Raw genomic sequence first — 21,790 nt, 5'->3', positions numbered from 1 at the left:
TCTACTAGGAGGAGGAAGAGAAGAAGAAGAGGAGGAGGAGGAGGAGGAGGAGGAAGAAGAAGAAGAAGAAGAAGAAGAAGAAGAAGAAGAAGAAGAAGAAGAGAAGGAGAAGGAGAAGGAGAAGGAGAAGGAGAAGGAGAAGGAGAAGGAGAAGGAGAAGGAGAAGGAGAAGGAGAAGGAGAAGAAGAAGAAGAAGAAGAAGAAGAAGAATGAGGAGGAGGAGAGGAAGAAGAAGAAGTGCATTAGGAGAGGAGCACCTGAGTAAGAGAATGCTGGAATATTCTGTTTAATATTGTTCTCTCATTTCTATTGTTACATCTTATTAAACAAACAAAAGAAAATAAACTGTTTTACCTACAGTCTAGAAACAGATCACGGTGTTTTACCTTTCGCAACCTGTGGGCAGTTTCCTATACTCTGGTGGGCTCTTAAAATATTTCTGTCAGTTACACATTTTTTTCCCTCTGAGATTTGTAGGGTAGAGGAGAGAAAACCACCATGGATAAGGGGAATAGGTGGGATCAGGGATGAGGTGAAGGAATCTAATACCCTATGCTTATAGTTTTTTTAAGTAAAAACATCAAAACACTGCTTCCTGTGAAAAGTCTCCCCAATTTGATGTGATGTCCCGTGATTTCATACAATGCAGGAATTCAAATAGTGATGGTTATGTGAAGTTTTCTGATTTTTAAATTAATTTTACAACATACTTTGATCAAATTTCTCACTTGAAGTAATTCTTCAGCACTGATGTCTTTCTAGGGCTCTCTCATTCTTTCTTCTTCCTAAATGGGACTATTGTTGTGTCTTCTGTTAATTTTTCTCTCAACTGCTGTTGGCTTCCTTTAATCTATTAGAACCCCTCTTTTTACTGCTTCTACAAGTCTAGAGCCATATGAATCCTCTAGCCCCCAACTAGACAACTTAGAACTTTCTTTTGTTGGAGTGATGTTTGGATATAGAAAATTTAAAAGTCCCACAGGTAGTCATAAACAAAAATACAGCTTTTAATCCACTGTTTCTTAAGTGTGAAAATAACCATTAGGTGTGACCCTTTTTTAGCAAGTAAGAAAAACTATTGAGAGAGATAAATTAAAAAGTTGTGTTAATTGTCACTGTAGAAGACTGCCTTCGGATCCAATGCAGAAAGGCCACTGGGCCTCGGGAAGGAACCAGAACTAGAGGCTGAAAATCTGTCAGCTGTCTGTCTTATCCTGGCACCTCTCCCTGTATCTGCTTCCTTCTGCTTCTTACTGCAGCCAGCTTCCCCTGTTTCTCCATATCACAGAACAAATGATGACCACCCCCAGGTCCTGAGCTTATGGGCTATCACTCAATCCATCCACAGAAGCTAGTTTGCTGTCACTGTCCTAGGTCGGCACTCCAGAAGACAGTGTCTGTTCCTGCCTTGTCCCATTGCCATACTCAGTGGCTAGGTCACATCAGACAGACACAGCTGCAGTTCAAATAAAGGAAATTTCCCAGAGCAGTGTGGGATAATTTAGCTCGTGGACTGAGTGTATATCTCAAGGTAGGATTCACTCAAAGGACTCACTTAATCAATAAGGCTTTAAACAGGCAGTGTGATAGAGTATCTTCTTCAAACTGTAGTATCCACATATCATGATCACAAATTTGCCCGCATTTCTGAGTCCCAACTATCTCATTATTTACTAAATATATTTCTTACATCAAATTTAAGGTACCATATTACCCTGTTTCCTAAGCGATTTCCTGAAGTCACAGGGTTGGTGTGTTTTATTTATTCTAATATTCCTCCATATAAACATATAAGTATTAAGTGAAGCTGTTAAAATAGGAAAAAAGAGTTTGTGGATGGTCCACTAATGGGTCTCTTGTCTAGACTACCTGCTTAGCTTCCTGACTAGACACCTGACACCTACCTCCAACCTGTTCTCTACATGGCACCCAGAATGCTCCTTTGGACCAACGAACGTGATCATACTGGCCCCTCCTTGTCAGCTTAAACTACTCTAGTGGCCTCTTCTTGTTCAGTGAATGGCAACTTCATTCAACCCGTGGTTCAGGTCAGGGCCTTGGAGTCATCCTTGTCTCTTTCTCTTTCTCTAACCCCCTTCATCCAATTCAACTACGCATCATGCAGTCTCTAGCTTAGAAATGTATCCAGAATCTGACCACTTCTTGCCAGTTCACTACCACTGTCAACCAACCAACCGTCACTTTTTACCTGGATTATCATTATAGATTCCCAACTGTTTTCTCTCTTTCCACCCCTGCCCTCTTAACTTAGTCTATGTCCACAGAGCAGCCAGAGTGATCCTTCTAAAACTTAAGTCACATCATCTTAATTTTTTTTACATCATCTTTTTTTTTAATTTTTTTATTTATTTATGATAGTCACACACACACAGAGAGAGAGAGAGAGAGAGAGAGGCAGAGACCTAGGCAGAGGGAGAAGCAGGCTCCATGCATGGGGAGCCCGACGTGGGATTCGATCCCAGGTCTCCAGGATCGTGCCCTGAGCCAAAGGCGCCAAACCGCTGCGCCACCCAGGGATCCCCTTTTTTACATCATCTTAATATTATGCTCCAAGGACTTCCCATCCCATTCAGAGTCAAAGTCAAAGTCTTTACTTTAGCTCCAAAACCTTATAGCCTGCTCCCTCTAAGGTCTAATCCCATATTCTACTCTTTCCCTTGCTGACTACAGGCACATTGGTTTCTCTGCTGTTCCATAAATATTCCAAGCATATTCTCATCTCAAGATCTTTGTTTGTTCTGTTCCCTCTGCTTGGAACACTCTTCCTCTTTATAGCTAACTAGCTCCTTCTTTACCTCTATCTCTGTTCAAAATTCATCTTAACAAAGAATCTTTCCTAGTTGCTGTTTCTAAAATAGTACTTTATGCCACCATTCTCGGCTCCCCTTTCCCTGCTTCATTTATCCTTATGGCACCTATTATAACCTGATACGTTAAATTTTTTGTTTATTTGTAGTTGCAGAATTAGCTACTAAGGGACCTTACAATCCAAGCTCCAAAGTCTATGGGTGAAGGAACCTGAAGCCCAGAGAAACTGGGTGAATTGTCTAATGTTAGTGAACTAGTTAAATACAGAACTTGGAATAAAATCCTAGTCTGATTCCTAGTCTAATGTGTTCCTAGGAACACTTAGGTTCCTAGGAAACTCTGGGGACCTAACATCAGTTATCTAAGTTGATGAGGTGGGCATGACTAAGTTAATGCAAATCAGCACTCCCACCACCGAATTCAGCACTGAATTTCAAGGCCCCACATTACAGCGTGGGGTGTTCAATTATCTCTATTTTTAAGTATTCAAGAGTCAGATTGTGTTACAGACCAATCTGGGCTTCGTGGAGGCAGGGTATTAGCACCCAAAAACCCTTTATTTCAAATTCAAAGTAAATTCACTCTAGTTTCCCTCAAGGTGGCTCTTTGCTTTAACTAAAACTTTTTTTCCTCATACCTTTGAGCTACTGTAGAAGGCTTCAAGGCTAAGTGTATCAGAACCAGTTGCCTGAGAAGAAAGAGTATCCAACAGAAGGTTCTTGTTTTAAACGGAAGAGCAACCTGGAGACTTCAGTGGGTAGCTTTTTTTGAGGAGGAGCTATATGACTCCAGGTGGCACTGGATCAAGTATATCTACAGCATGCCACTCACAAGGGCTTGCTGTCTTTTTGAGGCTGGGTAAACAGAGTCTGGAGTCAGACTGTGGGATCCTGTGCTAGCATTTGCAGTTCGTGGCTATGTGGCCTAGGCCAGAAGTTATATTGCTATCTGCCTCAGTTTCCATGATATCAAGTACCGATTAGAAAACAGCATCTACCTCAAAGGGTTGTTATGAGTTCTAAATGAAGTTAAAACATGTATGGTGCACATAAAACATACTAGCAACCGGTTTTGTTACTATAGTTACTGATATCCTTCCTTCTCCCGTCCTTTCTTGTCTTGAAATCACTTCAGTGAAAGGCGGGTGATCATACAGACTTGCATGACACTCTGGTCCCCACCCCCCGCCCAGCAGTGGCAGAGGCATTGTGGGGCCCCACACTCTAGTTTGACTTCGCTTTTTGCCTACTCCTACTTCTTTCTGCCTCCCACAGGACTTAATCCCTAATAAACACTCTGACCTGCCCTACGACCCAGCAATTGCACCGCTAGGGATTTACCCCAAAGATTCAGATGCAATGAAACGCCGGGACACCTGCACCCCAATGTTTCTAGCAGCAATGTCCACAATAGCCAAACTGTGGAAGGAGCCTCGGTGTCCATTGAAAGATGAATGGATAAAGAAGATGTGGTCTATGTATACAATGGAATATTACTCAGCCATTAGAAACGACAAATACCCACCATTTGCTTCAACGTGGATGGAACTGGAGGGTACTATGCTGAGTGAAATAAGTCAATCGGAGAAGGACAAACATTGTATGTTCTCATTCATTTGGGGAATATAAATAATAGTGAAAGGGAATATAAGGGAAGGGAGAAGAAATGTGTGGGAAATATCAGAAAGGGAGACAGAACATAAAGACTCCTAGCTCTGGGAAATGAACTAGGGGTGGTGGAAGGGGAGGAGGGCGGGTGTGGGGGTGAATGGGTGATGGGCACTGAGGGGGGCACTTGACGGGATGAGCACTGGGTGTTATTCTGTATGTTGGTAAACTGAACACCAATAAAAAATTAATTTATTAAAAAAAAAACACTCTGCACGCAAACCAACTCCGCAGCTGGAGAGCTGACCCTATGAAAATTGATTTCCCAAGGATGTTAGTAATGTGATAGGAAGAGTTTGGGAGCATTGACAGAACACAAAAATTTGGAAAAGCATATGAGCTCTCAGGGTCTCAATTTCCATATAAAAAAACAAAACAAAACAAAAAACAAAAAACGAAGGTGATCATCTATACCTTACAGAATGTTGTGAGAATTCAAGGAAATAGTAAAGTATCAAGCCCATAGCTGTGAGTCCTATAAGAGCTAATTTGAAACTCCCGCCATTTTAATCTCTTGTTTTCTTCAATTTTCTTTTTCCTAACTTGGCCATAATTTTCCTCTTACTTCACAAGTTCCTTTCCCTCTTCCTTTGCTGTCTCTCCACTTGTCACCGTTTTAAAATTTTTAGTCCTTTAATCAATGTTGTTGAGGTATAAATTACATATAATAAAATACAGACATTTTAACTGTGCTGAGTGATGAGTTTTGAAAAATGTATATACATTTGAATCTACACCACATTCAAGATAGCATTTCTATCACCACAAAAGATTGCTTTGTACCTCTTCCTAGTTAATCCTCACCTGCAATCCAAGCATAAATAACTATTGATCTGTTCTCTATCCCCCTAGATTGGATTTGATTTTTCTAGTTTCATGTGAATGTAATCCTACTGAATGTATTATTTTCTCTCTGCCTTATTTTCTCTCAAAATATTATTTCTGAGATCGTCCGTGTTGTGGTGTGCACCAGTAAGTTGCTCTTTTTTTATTGCTATGCACTATTTTATAGTATGAATGTATTATAATTTCTTTATACTTTTACCAGATGTTAGACATCTGATTGTTTCCAAATTTTGGCTATTATGAATAGATCTGCTATGAAATTTATGTACAAGTCTTTGTGTGGATAAACGTCTTCATTTCTTCTGCAGAATTCACTGAACAATTCAGTTCAGTCAAATGTTGAGTTTATGTTTAACTTCATAAGAACATACCAATATCACATTGTATTCCCTCTAAAAAGTATGCAAGTTTCAGTTGCCCACATTCTTTCTAACACTCGGCATTGTCAGTCTTTTATTTTAGCTATCCTAGTAGGTGTGAAGTGAAAGTATTTCATTGTGGTTTAATTTGCATTTCCTTGATGACTAATGATGTTAAGCATTGTCTCATACTTTAAGGACCTTTTGTGTATTTTTTTTTCCTAAGGGTTTTGTTAAAATGTTTTGTCCATTTTGTTTGTTTTCTTAAACATGTATAAGTTTGGCATTTTTTTTGGGGGGGTGATGTCTACCTTTTGTGGACATGTGAATTTTCTCCCACTTTGTGGTTTGCCTTAATATTTTCTTAGTTCATTTTTCAAAGAGAAGTTTTAAATATTTATGAAGGTTAATTCGTTACTTTTTCTTTTATCATGCTCTTTGTGTCCTATCTAAGAAATCCTTGCCTACTCCAACATTACAAAGATTCTCATATATTTTTCCTTAGAAGTAGTACACTTTTAGGTTTCACATTTAGGCCTATAGTCCATTTCAAATTAATTTTTTCATGTGATGTGCGATACAAGTCTCATTTTTATCCATAGATATCCCAGTTCTAGTACCATCTGTCGAAAAGTCTTTCTTTTCCTCCACTGAATTACTTTAGCACCTTGGTCAAAAATCATCTGACCATATATATGTGTTCTATCTGTTTCATTATCTATATGTTCACCCATACACCAGTAGCAAACTCTCTTTGATTATTTTGGCCTTATAGTAAGTCTTAAAATCAGGTGCATGTCAGCCTTCAAACTTTGTGGGTTTTTTCCCCCAATATAGTCTTTTGGCTACTTTAGGTCCATTGCATTTCCATATGAATTTTAGAATCTGCTTGCCAATTTCTAAAAACAAAAATGCCTGCTGTGATTTTCATTGGGATTACATTGAATATATTTGGGAAAAATTGGCATCATAAAAATATTGAGTCTTCCTATCTAAGCATGATATATCTCTTCATTTATCTGGATCCTATTAATTTTTCTTAGTGATATAATTTGGGTTTTAGTGTAGATATCATGCATATGTCTTGAAAAAATTACTACTAAATGCTTTAGAAATTATACTTTTTTTTTAAATTTCACATACTAATTGTTTATTGCTGGAATATAGAAATATAATTGACTTGTGTGTTAATGTTTGTTGACATATTGCTAAATTTATTTATTACTTGCAGGAGTTTTAAAAATTGCATTTCTTAGTATGTATAAATAGATAATAATATTATCTGGAAATAAAGACATTATTTTTTCTTTTTTAATACATATGCTTTTATTTATTTTTCTTGCCTTATTGCACTGGCTAGGGCCTCTAGTACAATAATTGAACAGAACTAGTTAGAATGATATTTTGTCTTATTCCTGATCTTAGAGGGAAAGCATTCAATCTCTTGCCATTAAGTTAGCTGTAGGTTGGGACATGTGGGTGGCTCAGTGGTTGAGCACCTGCCTTTGGCTCAGGGTGTGATCCTGGGGTCCCAGGATCGAGTCCCACATTGGGCTCCCTGCAGGGAGTCTGCTTCTCTCTCTGCCTGTCTGCCTTTCTCTCTGTGTTTCTCATGAATAAATAAATAAAATGTTAAAAAAAAAGTTAGCTGTAGGTTGTTTACAGCTGCCTTTTATTTAGCTCAAAAACTTTCTATTTTAGATTGCTGAATGAATTTTTATTGTGAATGGTTATTAACATTTATCAAATGTTTGTTTTTATATCTTTTGACATGGTTGTATGTTTGTTTCTTTTATTCTGTTATTAGGTATTTATGTCAATTGATATTTAAAATGTTATGCATTTCTGAAATGAATTTGTGCAATAATACCACCTAGTTACGGTGTTTAGATACCACATTTGCTGTTTAGATATTGCTTGATTAAATTTAATAATATTTTCTGTTTGGAGAGGTTTCAAATTGGAATTCATTTTTTAAGTGATATAAGGCTAGTTTTAAAAAATTTCTTCTTGAGTTATTTTGATAATTTATGTCTTTCAAGGAAGTTTAAACAGATTTTTAAAAACATTTTATTATTTCATTATTTATTTATTTATTTGAGAGGGAAGGGGAGGGATAGAGGGAGAAGGAGAGAGAGAATCTTTAGCAAGCTCCATACGCAGCACAGAGCTCTATGCAGGGCTTGATCTCACCACCCTGAGATCATGACCTGAGCTGAAATCAAGAGTCAGAGGATTATTGAACTGATACACCCAGGGGACCCTCAAGGAATTTTTTCCCCACCAGTTTATCAAATCTAGTGGCATAAATTGTTTGTAATATTCCCTTATTATTCTTTTAATGTCTGCATAATCTATAGTAAAATCCCCTTTCATTTCTGATATTGGTAAGTTGTGTCAGCTCTTTTTACTTGTTTGGTTTATCTAGAGGTTTATCAATTTACTTGATTATTTTAAATTACCAGGTTTTGATTTCATTGACTTTTCTTTGTTTCCTATTTCATTGATTTCCACTCTTAATCTTTATTATTTCCTTCTTTCTACTTTGAGTTAAATTTGCTGGAGTTTTATTTTATTTCTAGTTTCTTAAAGACTACATTTAGATAATTGTTTTTGGACATTTTATCCTCCAAAATAATTATCTAATGATTGATCATTTCCTCTAAGACAATGCTGGCAAATAGATCTTTTTGTGATGGCAGAAATGTTCTATGATTTGTTCAGTAAGGTGGATATTAGCCTCAAAAGCTTATTGAATGCTTAAAATATGGCTACTATAACTGAGGAAATGAATTTTTATTTGTCAATTCTAAACAATTAAAAGTTAAATGTAAATAGCTACCTGTGACTGGTGGCTGCTACCCTATTGGGTAGCACATCTCTACGTATCACCACATCTCACAAATGTTGATGTGTATTTTCATTCTCATTTAGTTCAAAATACTTTCTAATTTCTCTGTAATTTCTTCTTATGTTCATAGGTTACTTATAAATTTATTGTATAATTTCTAAACATTTGGGAATTTTTATTATTGATTTCTAATTTAGTGACATTTAACCTAGTGATGTCTTTATGTTTAGGGTAAATTTGCTGAAGATAGCTTATTGTTGAATCTTGCATTTTTATCCTGTCCAACAATCTCTGACTTATAATTGTAGAGTTTAAAATACTTATATTTAGTGTACTTAATGATACATTTGAGGTTAAATCTAACAACTTGCAACTTGCCTTTTATCTGTCCTATTCCTTGCTTATTTCTTTTCCTGTCTTATTTTTTTAAGAATAATTCATTATTCTTGTTCTTCCATTTTATTTTCACTAGTGACTTATTAGGTATATTTCTGTTTTACCACTTAGAGTGTTTTCTAAGCTTTACAATATACATTTTAAAATTAATACAGCCTATCTCCAAATTATGCAAAATTTCACATATAATGTGGGATGCCTGGGTGGCTCGGTCAGTTGAGCAATGGGCTCTTGATTTCATCTCAGATCATGATCTCAGAGTACTGGAATCAAGCCCAAGTTGGGCTCTGTGCTCAGTGGGAAGTCTGCTCGAGGATTCTCTCTCTCCCTTTGCCCCTCCCCCTGCTCATGTGTGTGCTCTCTCTCTTTCTGTAAAATAAATAAATCAATCTTTTTAAAAAACCTTCACATATAATGAATGACTACACAACTGTATAACCTATTTCCTTTCTTCTCTCGTCTGTGGCATCATTGTCATACATTTTACTTCTACATAGATTATGAGACTCCAAATACATTATTTTCACTATTATTTTCAACAGCTATTTAAAATATTCTTGAAATGAGAAAATAATATATTTTCTATTTATCTACTCATTTACCATTTCTGGTCCTATTTATTTAAGTTGTCATCTGGTGCAATTTTTTGTTCTATTGGCTATGCATTCACACAGCTTTTACTTATATGTAAGTGCTTTCATTTTTGAAAGATTTTTTTTCTGGGTATAAAAGCTTAGATTGAAATTTTCTTCCAGAACTTAAATATATTATTATATTGACTTCTGGCTTTCATATTTCTGATGAAAAACTTGCTGTAGTTTTTTCTTTGTTCCACTTTTTATTATTGCCTTTTCTTTTCCCTCTGGCTGCCTGTAATATTTTCACTTTTACTACTACTTTTTTAACACTCTGATTCTTCAGTCTTGATTTAGAGTCTTTTCTTTTTTCTTTTTTTTTGAGAGAGAGAGAGAGAGTTAAAGTGAGTGGGGAGTGGGAGAAACAGAGGGAGAGAGAGAGAATCTTAAGCAGACTCTACACCTAGTGCAGAGCCTGATGACACAGGGCTCCAATTTCATGACTCTGAGATCATGACCTCAGTGTAAATCAAGAGTCAGAAGCTTAACTGACAGAGCCATCCAGGCACTTGATTTATAGTCTTTTTAATTCTGGAAAAATTGTTGGCCATCATATTTTCAAGAGTCTCCCTTCCCCCCTTTTGTTTCTTAACTCTTCTTGGGATTCCAGTCCCACGTATTTTATGTTAGATTCCTTGATACTGTTTCGCATGCCATTGAGGATCTTCCTCCTTCTTTAATTTTCATCCTCTTCATGCTTCATTTTGGTGAATTTGTATTGCATTATCTGTAAGTCCACTATCTATTTCTTTTCAATTTCTATTGTTAATTCAAAATATTCCCAGTTGTGTAAACTCTGGAGTTGTTTGCAGTTCTTTGGCAATTGTTCTCCTCTTAGAAGTTGTTCTTTGTACAGCCTTATGCTTGTGCAGATTGATATTTAGCCAAACATTAAAAAGGACTCCATGATTATTTCTGATGCACTTTCTTTTTTCTCTTCATTACTCTTCTCTGCACACATAACTCCTCAGCCTCCTTGAACTCCGAAGTCTGTCTCCTTTACCCAATGAAACTGATAGGTTACTTCTTTTGCACTGACTTTTGGAAATTACTTCCAGGCATAGATCCTAGGCATTCACAGAGTTCTCCTTATTAACTTTCCATCTCTTATCCATCACAGTCCTGTGCTACCTGTTGTTCAAAGTCTGAGAATTATTGTTTTATATATTTTGTACAGTTTTCTAGTTGATTGTGGCCTGACAGTAAGCCTAAACTTTGTTCCTTCCTTATGGATAAAAAGTCCAAATTTTAATTTTTACTCACATTTATACATGCACAGTTTAAAGAGTCAAATAGTTTTCCTTTGTTTTTATAAAGCAAACAAAACAATGGCACTTACCTGTTCGTGACCCCATTGCTCACTCCCAAATGCAATTACTTTCAATCCTCTTGTTGATTGTTCATGTTAACTTCCATTTTGCTTAGGTTGCTATTTCCTTAGTCTTATTTTAAACATTGACTTTCCATGAGAGAGTACAGAAATTTGGCTTTTTATTTATTCTCCACCCTTAATCCATACATAAAACTTTCCCATTCTCCATCTTCCCAATATCATCACACCATAATTTTGATTGCGTAAATATTTGATTATATTATAGTATTTTTAGCTGGACCACATAATATGCTATTTTTATTTATTACATACAATAAATAAAGTTAGTTTTCCTGGAGTTCATAACTATCTTGCTTTTTTTCATCTCCAAAATTTCCTCTAGTTAAGTATTTCTCCTTTTATTATGTTTGAACCTTTGAGATATTCTATCTCTACCATCTTATTGAAGGAGTTTCTAGAACCTAGAGGATCTAAGCTGGTTTTGTTATCATCTGAGCTCTGTGTGCAACCTTCTTCCTGATATCTCTTTTTATGATCATCTTAGGGTTACCTTTTCCTGTCTCTTAGATTAGGTTCCCTGTTTCTGGTATCCCATGGTTTCTTTCTTTTTAGTTTACCCCCTGATTTTTGGTGGAGCAAATCCTCTGGTAATTACCTGTGAACGGATACATGAGAGATATTCTTGTTTTATTTTATTATTTGTTTGCTTTTTGTGAAGTTGTTTGCCTTTATTTTACCTGATTTTTGGTTGATAATTTGCAAATTACATTTTTATAAATATATTTTTAAAGATTTTATTTATTTGTTTGAGAAAGAGTGAGAGAGAGAGAGAGAGAGAGAGAGCAAGCATGAACATGGGTAGAGCTAGAGAGAGAAGCAGACTCACCACGGAGCAGGAAGCCCAACATGGGGCTTGATTTCAGGATGCCGGGATCATGACCTGAGCCAAAGGTAGATGCTTGACCAACTAAGCCACCCAGGTGCCCCTATTTTTATAAACGTTTTTATTTGATTAATAATATTTCCTCTTTTCCTTGTTTGCTAAAATTTTTTTCATAAATGAATGTTAAATTTTATCAAATGGCTTTTTTGGCCTCTGTTTATAGATATAAATATTGGAACATCATTTTCTCAGCACTTGGAAAGTTTTGCCTCACTCTCTTCAAGCTTTCTTTTATTGTTGTTGTAATATTTGGTCCTCTGCATGTGACCTACTTTTTTTCTTTCCAAAAGCCTTTAGGACATTTTTCTTTATTTCTAGAGTTCAAAAATTTCATTATGTTGTATCTTAGTATGTTTTATATTGGTTTCCCAGAAAGTGAACTTGAAGCAAAAGCTTCTTTGCAATTATTTTACTGGTACTAAAAGTCTAGAAGTCACGGTGAGAAACAAGAAGAGTGAAGGAGAAAAGAAATAGAGCCAATATGAAGATGAATTGCTAATGGCTTAATATCATGGAACTGTCCTCTTGGATTGAATGCATCTCAGGATCATCCATTTTAGGTAAAGGAAAGGAAAGAAGTTTATCCATTAGTTTCCATTTCTTACTGGTGAAAGGTTTGCTCTGAGCTTCAGGGTAGGTGCATGTGTGCATGTCAAATAGAGTTTTGGGGCATCTCACTCTTTAGTGCCAATGGAAAAGCCTCAGGGCAGGAGTCAAGAGGCATGCAGTGCTGGATGGAGGTGAGACATATGTGAAGCTTGTGGGAGCCTGGCAGATCTGGTTGTTATAACAGTGACTGAAACAAGGGACAAGGGAGACCAGGAGGATTTGATGTATTACATAAGAGATGTCTGATACAGTGTAGGTCCTTTTGCTTTCATCATGCTGAGTTTTTCATGAGCCCATTTAGTATGGAAACTTATGTTGTTCAGTTTTGGAAAAGTTCTTCAAATTATTTTTTGATAATTATCTCTTTTCTCTCTCTTTCTCTCTCTTTTTGTTTGTTTGGCTGTTTTGTATTCCCTTTCTGGAACACCTGTTAATCAGATTTTGGACCATCTGGTTTCTTCCTGAAATCTTGTTTGCTTCCTATTTCCATACTGTGTCATATTGCTTGATTTTTGGAGAAATTTTCTCAACTCTACCTTTTGATTCTTTGGGCTTTTTAATTTCTACTGTCATTTAAATTTCCAAAGAACCTTTATTGTTGTTGTTTCTGAATATATGTAAGTATGGATATGTGTACACACACACGTGTGCACACACATACATGTTCCTGTTCAATATCAATGGTTACAGCATATGTCTTTTAATTCTCTGGATATTAATTATAGCTCATGTGTAGTTTTCTTCTTCATGAGAATGAATTCTTTGTTTCCTCTATGTTTTATTTTTTTTCTTGTTAGTTTTGACCTCTGCATTCATGTTAGAGTTGTTTTCCAGGTCTTTGCTGATTATATGTAAGAGTGGAGCTCTGAGAAATCAATTGGAAGCTCTCTGTGTATGGGGTGAGCCATTTAATTAAAGAGCTTCCATTGTCATTGTCTTTTTTAAAAAAGATTTTGTTTATTTATTCATGAGAGACACAGAGAGAGAGACAGAGACACAGGCAGAGGGAAAGCAGGCTCCTTGTAGGGAGCCTGATGCTGGACTCCATCCCTAGACCCCCAGATCACACCCTGAGCTGAAGGCAGACGCTCAACCACCCACGTGTCCCCAAATATCATTATCTTGATGACTTTTCTTTTTGGCTGGTCAGATTCCTTGGAGAAAACTCTTATAATCTTTGACCTGGAGGGTATATGACAGGCTGCCAATGCTCCAGAATCCAAATGGAGCAAAAGGCTAAGAGTCACAACATTTATTTTTTAAAATATTTTAAAAAAGATTTTATTTATTTATTCATGAGAAACACAGAAAAAGATTTTATTTATTTATTCATGAGAAACATAGAGAAAGAGAGGGGCAGAAACACATGCAGAGGGAGAAGCAGGCTCCTCACAGGGAGCTCGATGTGGGACTCAATCGCTGAGACTCAGGATCATGCCCTGAGCCGAAGGCAGATGCTCAACTGCTGAGCCACCCAGGTGTCCCAGTCACAACATTTAATATGCAATCTTTTACACATCTGTTTTTTAATCAGGTTAGGACACCCACTGTCAACTGAGTCCAGAGTCCCCCAGCGAGACTCTATTTTACCTTCTCCAGAGAATAAACTCTTCTCTTCTGCCGAGAGAGAGGGGATCTTGGAAGTAAACTGTTTCTTAAACAGAATTGGAACCAACCAGGCTGATTTCAACCTCTCCTTCATACCATCTCTAGAGGTACCTACTGTGTACTTCCTGAGTCTTTGGGGTTCTGTAGTGTTAATTAAATTGCTTTTCTGCTCTCCTCACTACCAGCTTAAGACAGTTTCTTGGGTCTGCTATGTCATCCTTCCATTTTCCAGCTTCCACAATTTGTGGGTGGACTCTCCTCTCCATTCTCTTTGTGGTATTCTTTTCCAAATCTCTTTCTCATGGAAAGTAAATGTACTCCTGAAAGTCTAACTCTTCCTCCCACCATAACAAATAGAAACTTTGACCACATTAAGTCTAGAGGCAATTCTAGTGTCTTCTGTTCTTGTGTCTTCAAAAATTTACATCCACAGTGTGTTTGTAGCATAACAACAGATTTGTGTTTCATGTGTTAACTCTGGCTTACTGAGGTGTTATAAGAGATTGTACACTTAATATAGTATATAAAATAAGACCTCATTCATGAATTTTAACTCCATTCAAACAGAGTATGATAGATATGCAAATCCTTCAATTGGTTTGATTGTTTTTCTCTGCACTCAACTTCTAGGTGAAACAAATCCCAACATAATAAACCTATCAGGAATTTAGATAAAACAAAATAAACATTCTGATAGAGATGTGAGCCCACAGTCTACATTTTCTATTTCTAAATGACAAAGAGAATTGCAGTTCCAAATGATAACCTTAAGACACTGTAGTAATTTTTATTAGATAAAAATTATGTCCTATCTTTAAAAGGTGGAACTTTAGAAATTTCAGAAAATGTTTTAATGATAGTGGAGCATGAAGAGATTTCAGGTTAACTGTAAGTCATTCATCAGAATGTTTGATTCTGCAAAGTTATTCTAGCTTTCTGGCACAAAAGTAAATAAATGGACAATTGCCTAGAATATTTAACTAGGGAGTGTGCTTAGTTGGAAGAAGCTGAGTCTACAGAATTGTAAGCTTGAGCCCACATCAATAGTAGCAACTATTTTTCACTCAGAATCTGTTTTAGTAATCACTTTGCAGTTGCTGCCTCTAATGAAACTTCCAGAATCACAATAAATAACTAAAGCAATTTTCTAGGGAAAATTAATACTTTGTGTGGCAATTTAAAAAATCCCAAGAAAACAAATTTGAGACAGACCTTCATCTCTGAGCTTTGGGGGGCTCAAAGTAGTGTGAAACAATGTTTTTCTCTCCTTAAAAATCTTATAATTTAGTCAAGGAGAAAAACATTATATATAAATATAAAGTAGGAGACTACATACCATGTAGTGGTAGGGATGTTAGTAGCTTTAGGAATAATATGACTGAGGTAGGAAGACAAGTGGAGGCAGGTAGAGACACAAGGCCGGAGGAGGAATCAATTAAGATGGTTCTTGCTTTTTCCTTCTTATCTTATACTTAGGTCTTGGGTGCTAGGAACTCAGGAAAGTAGTTTAGATACAGCAAGTTGGAATATAATGGCAGCTCCAATGAGCAGCAATGTATACTTTGAGTTTCTCAAATTTTAAGCATATCATAGGTCCTATAAATAATACATATTTCATATATGTATATATTTTAGTCAGATTTCTTCTGGTGACCAAAACCCAACTGAAACTGTTTTAAGAAAAAAAAAAATTCTATTGACTAATGTGATTGACAAAGTCAGGGATAGAATGGATCAGGAATGCTCAGACAATGTCATTAGGAAATTATCTCTTTCTGTGGGAATTAATAGTCATCAACTTGGGTCTTCTGTGGCTAGTACAGTTTTCCACTTCAGATTAGAGAAACTTCATTCTTAGTGCCCATAAATAGGATATGTCTGGGAAGGACTCTAAGTGACTGCTTTGTGGACCAGTCATGATGAACAGAGGATGACAGCTGAGGCTTAATAACATGGGGAGCAGAGCTTGAGTCTGGTGCCTTAGGACCACTTGGCCATTTTGACACTTTCAGTCTTTATCACACGGGATAAGGAAAGAACAGTTTCTCAGTGAAAAGGTGCCCCAGGGGGACGCCTGGGTGGTTTAGTGGTTGAGCGTCTGCCTTTGGTTCAGGGCGTGATCCTAGAGTTCTGGGATGGAGTCCCACATCGGGCTCCCTGCAGGGAGCCTGCTTCTCCCTTGGCCTGTGTCTCTGCCTCTCTCTCTGTCTCTCTCATGAATGAATGAATTAAATAAATAAATAAATAAATAAATAAATAAATAAAATCTTTTTAAAAAGAAAAAGAAAAGAAAAGGTGCCCTGGGAAGGAAGAGTCAAGATGTATTGTTACAGATCTGAAATGACTCATTTCACATTAATTTATGCCAATTAGCAAATGTGACTATTTCTTGAATTTCAGGTTGTATTTAGTAGGTTGGATTTGCAGTACTTGGACATGAGTGAAAGAATGGAGAGTTGCAATTAGGAAAATTATATGTCTTAGATATGAATTATCATACCTTTTAGATATTTCCCATCAACAAAGAACCCACCCTTGAGAATACGTTACTCCTTAGGGACCCAGCCTATATGATGGCCATTAACAATTTGGTACCCACAATGATAATGTGGTAATGAAAAAGCTATATTCAGCAAGACTTGAGAATTCTTTCCTGAACTTTTTGTTCATGTTTCATGGGAATCTTTTGAGTTTTCTTTTTTTCTTTTTTTTTTTTTTTTTGCCTAAAGATTCACAAGCACAAGAAATTGTGCTTATTGAAGTCCAGGGTGTAAGACCTTGGTAGCTTGAATTGAAGAACCAAATATTCTGAATGCCATGTCATAAGAAAAAATACTCATGAAGAGAGAATGCAAGTGGCTCAGAGTTCAGGCTAGAGACCAAGGTCTTGAGAGGTACAAGAACTCAAAGGGTGGGGAAACTTCAAAGCCTGGGACCAAGGAAGATCTTGATAACTGCTTAGGTTTTCACATTCAGATTCATTAGGTGGTTCAGGTATGTATGAAACAGTGAGTGGGGCAATGATTGGGAAAACATGGCTTGGAAAGCAGACCAGTGGTATGGGAGAATGACTCTTGGTCATTAGAAATACTGCTTAGGCTTATTCGGTTATTTAGTAATGACTGTCTTGAGAATGTGTTGAGGTTTCAGAAGGTGCAGGAAATAGGGTTATAATTGGTTCAAATATCAGCCAGGGGCTGAGAATGGTAGCAGACATACAGCCTCAGTAATTCTCTGAGAGACATTTGGTAGAATGGTCTAAGGAAATATCCAGAACTCAAATTGCAACATTATTTACAATAGACAAGATATGGAGTTAGCCCAAGTGTCCATCCATACATGAATGGGTAAAGAAAATGTGGCATATATACAATGGAATCCTAGCATAAGAGAATGAAATATTGCTATTTGCAACAACATGGATGGACCTACAGGGTATAAATGTTAAGTGAAATAAGTCAGTCAGTGAAAGACAAATACCATATGATTTCCCTCATATGTGGAATTTAAGAAACAAAACAAATGAACAAAGAAAAAACAGAAACAAATGAACAAATGAAAACCCCAGATTCTTACAAGGAAGACTGGTGGTTGCCAGAGAGGAAGTGGGTGGGAGGATGGGTGCAATAGGTGGAGGGGATTAAGAGTACCCTTATCATGATGAGCATGGAGTAATATACAGAATTGTTGAATTACTGAGTTTTACACCTGAAACTAATATGACACTGTATGTTAATTATACTGGAATTTAAAAAAAAATAAGCTTTTAAAAAGCACTAAACACAAATATTTGGATTGCTGTATGCAAAAGGAAATCCGAATTATAAAATGCTTTAATCTGTCAAGCACTGTAGATATTAAAATGAGAAATATATTAACAGATTCCTCAAGATAATTGGTGGAGGTAGAGTTTGCAAGAACTTATGGAGGAATGTATTGGAAAAATTATGTCAATGACTTCAAAAATCACTTGTTTTTCAGAGAGAATTTCTGCTTATAACCAAACAAATGCAAGGGCTATTACAGCAGACTGCTAATTAATAACTAACCATTGCCTAATCCTAATGTATTGTCAATTTCAGTTTCTATACAATCAACTTATGGATGCTACTTTATATACTAAATAACACAAAGTTTCCAAGCACTTCTAAAAGTGTTTTCATTCCTTCAGCAATCAAATATGTATTGGCCACTCACTGTATGCCATATATGCTTCTGGGATAGAAGGCTGGTTATGACTCATTTCCTCTTAGACTTAGAAATGTAATATTTTACCATGGCAAATGTTAACGTAGCTCAAAGCCACAGAACTTTAAGAACAGAGAGGAAGGAGAGATTCATCTGGCTTTGGGATTTGGGGAAATCTTTGCAGAGGAAGTGACATTTGAGACAGGCTTTTAAGGATTGACTAAATACTGTTGGTTCCATACTTTCTCCTGATTCACCGTGGGCTTTAACTTTTTTTCTTCTTTATTGTTTTTATTCTGAGCTTCTTTATAGATAAGTAGTTAAACAAAGGAAGAATGAGATAAAAAAGAGAATTTGCCTATCGTAGTTTAGCAGATTATTGAACATTGAAGGACAAGACATAAAGCTTTGAGTAAATGGAATGAATCTAATTATATGTTGTGTGATGACGGCTTCCCTTTCTTTTTTTATTATTGTAGTAAGAATACTGAACATGAAATCCATTCTCTTAATACATTTTTAAGAGTACAATACAATGCTGTAATCTATAAACACTATGTTGTACAGCAGATCTCTAGAACTTACTCATTTCGCATAACTAAATCTTTATACCCTTTGTACAGAATCTCTTCCTTTTCCTTTCCCCACAGATATTGGCAACTACCATTCTACTGTTTCTATGAGTTTAACTATTTTTTTTTTAAAAGAAAACAGAAGCCTGCTTTTATTGATGCACACATTGACAGACTTGCGATTGGAAGGGGCCGTGACGTTAACATGACACTGGTGGTTAACGCAACGGAAACATGAGGGCAGGAGATGGCTTTGCAGGGACATGATGCCTTCATAAGTAAGGGAAACGGGCTGCTAGCTGACTGCCCTTTCATTTCATGTTCTTCACAAACTCCTCTCCCTTTTTGATGGAGGCCTTCAGCTCCGGGATGGCTTCTGCTATCATCTTCTCTTCAAAAGGGGAGATCTTGCCAATGCCTAGATTCTTCCCGATGCTCCTTTTCCCCAGCAGTAATGGTGTGGAGAAATAGGCACAGTCGGCTTCCTTGGATTTAACAAAGGAACATTCGACAACTCCTTCCTTCCCATTCATTGCATCCACAAGGGAGAAGACAAACGGAGCTCCAGCGTATGCCATGGACAGGGTGGCAGAGCCTGCTCCAGCTTTGGCCTTCACCACCTCCGTGCCGGCCTCCTGGATCCGCCCAGTGACTGCTGTCAGCTGGTCCCGGGGAAGGTCCACCTTGGGAGTGCACTGAGAGATCAGGGGGATGATGGTCTTCCCAGCATGACCGCCAATGACAGGAACATTGACTCGCGCGGGATCCAAACCCTTTAGTTCTGCAATGAAAGTGTTGGCCCTGACAATGTCCAGGGTCGTCCCCCCGAAGATTTTATTGGGGTCGTAAGCTCCGTGTTTCTTGAAAACCTCCGTTGCAATTGGGATGGTGGAGCTGACCGGATTTGAAATGATGCAGATCATGGCCTCAGGGCAATGCTGGGCGCAGGCAGCAGTCAGGGTGGCCACAATTGAGGCGTTGGTGCTGAACAGGTCATCCCGTGTCATGCCTGGTTTTCTTGGGACTCCGCTGGAATAACCACCACATCGCAGCCTTTGAGGCCATCCGGCAGCTGCTCAGGTCCGAGGTGGCCTTTCACGGTTGCTCTGGTCTCGATGTGGCTCAGATCTGCGGCCACTCCGGGTGTATGAGCAATACCGTAGAGGGTCAGGCGGCTCACTAAGGGGCTGTTCTTGAGAAGCAGCGCAAGGGGCTGCCCAATTCCTCCGGAAGCCCCAAGCACAGCTACTTTAGCGTTGTTCTGGGCCGAGGTGCTGAAGCTGCGGCGGAGAGCGGCGCCGGCAGGGCGGGCGAGGGCCGAGAGCATGGTTGGTTGGAGCCGGCAGGGAGCCGAAGAGCAGGCGCAGGAGCCGGCGGCTGGCAGGTGACACCGAGTTTAACTATTTTAGATACCTCATATAAACATGCACTGTGTGTCTTTCGGTGACTGGCTTACTTCACGTAGCACAATGTCCTCCAGGTTCATCCATGCTGGTGCATGTGACAGCATTGTCTTCCTTTTTAGGGCTGAATAGTATTCCACTCTATGTGTAGACCACATTTTCTTTATCCACTCCTCTATCAATAAACATTTAAGTTGTTCCCATAGCTTAGATATTGTGAATAATGGTTCAATGGACATGGAAGTGCAGAATTCAAATTCTTTTGAATATATATGCATAAATGGAATTGCTGAATCATATAATAGTTCTATTTTTAACTTCTTGAGAAATATCCACACTGTTTCCCAAAGTGGCTGAACTACTTTGCTTTCCCACCAACAGTATGCAAGCATTCCAATTTTTCCACATTATCACCAATACTTTTCTTCTTCTTCTTCTTTTTTTATAATAGCCATCCTAATGTGTGATGTGATATCTTATTGTAGTTTTTATTTGCATTTACCCATTAATTAGTAATGATGAGTATCTTTTCATATTCTCATTAGCCATATGTATGTATGTCAGATATGTATATCTGTTCAAATACTTTGCCTATTCTTTGATTGGATTATTAGTTTTGTTGTTGTTGCTGTTGTTCCTTCGCTATTGAGTTTTAGGAGTGCCTTAGGTACTTTGGATATTAATTCCTTATCTAATATATGGTTTGCAAATATTTCCCCCCATTCTGTAAGTTGCCTTTCACTTTGCTGATTATTTCTTTTGCTGTACAGAAGGTTTTTAGCTTGATATAGTCCCACTTGTCTATTTTTGCTTTTGTTGCTCGTGTTTTTGGTGTCATGTCCTGTGTGTGCCTTAGTTTAACTGCCAAATACTGCATATTTAGGAAGTACAAACCAGAGACCAGATGAAGACCTGAGTGTGGAAGAAGCAAACCCATGTTTCTCAATAAAAAGATGATGTTATAGTCCTTATGTAAATGTGGATTTCAGTGAAAATGGCCATCTTTGTTGAGAGACTATACAGTATAGTGGTAAAAGGTTCAGTGCTAGAGCCAATCTGCCTAGAATGAATATAACTTAGAAAATGTACTGTGTCTCAGGTTTAAAAAAAATCTATAATATGAGAAAATAGTACCTATATTTCAGGTTATTGTAAAGATTAAATGAGTTAATGCATGCTGAGTCCTATATTCCTCAGCACACAGTGAGCACTGAATAAATGGTAACAACATTATTATTTTTTGAAGACCAAGAACTGTATTAATACCATTATTCAGACTCTATTTTATCAGGTGTGATAAATTTCCAGACCCTTATAACTTTAGCCTTCTTGTTAATCAGGTGTGAATAATGAATGAAGGTGGGAGGAGCACATGGGATATCACAGGTGATGAGATTTGCTTATTTCATCAATAAAATATAATTTAAATGTTTTCTTACCCACCAAATGCTTTCTGATAATCAAGGACAATTTTTTTTCTAAAAAAGTTTGAGGTCTAATTAACATATAGCAAAATGCACAGCTTTTAAATGTGCAGCTTGTTGGTATTTT

General features: G+C 37.3%; 1 pseudogene; it reads right to left on the bottom strand.

Annotated features, from left to right (window-relative positions):
• Positions 1 to 18,948: 18,948 nt before the first annotated feature.
• On the bottom strand, positions 18,949 to 20,260 carry LOC121471991 (annotated as a pseudogene).
• Positions 20,261 to 21,790: the final 1,530 nt, after the last annotated feature.

This window comes from Vulpes lagopus, chromosome 11, assembly GCF_018345385.1.
Source record: "Vulpes lagopus strain Blue_001 chromosome 11, ASM1834538v1, whole genome shotgun sequence".
Taxonomy (NCBI): Eukaryota; Metazoa; Chordata; class Mammalia; order Carnivora; family Canidae; genus Vulpes; species Vulpes lagopus.
The sequence above is the reverse complement of the archived record's forward strand: the minus strand, read 5'-3'. Positions and strand labels throughout refer to the sequence as shown.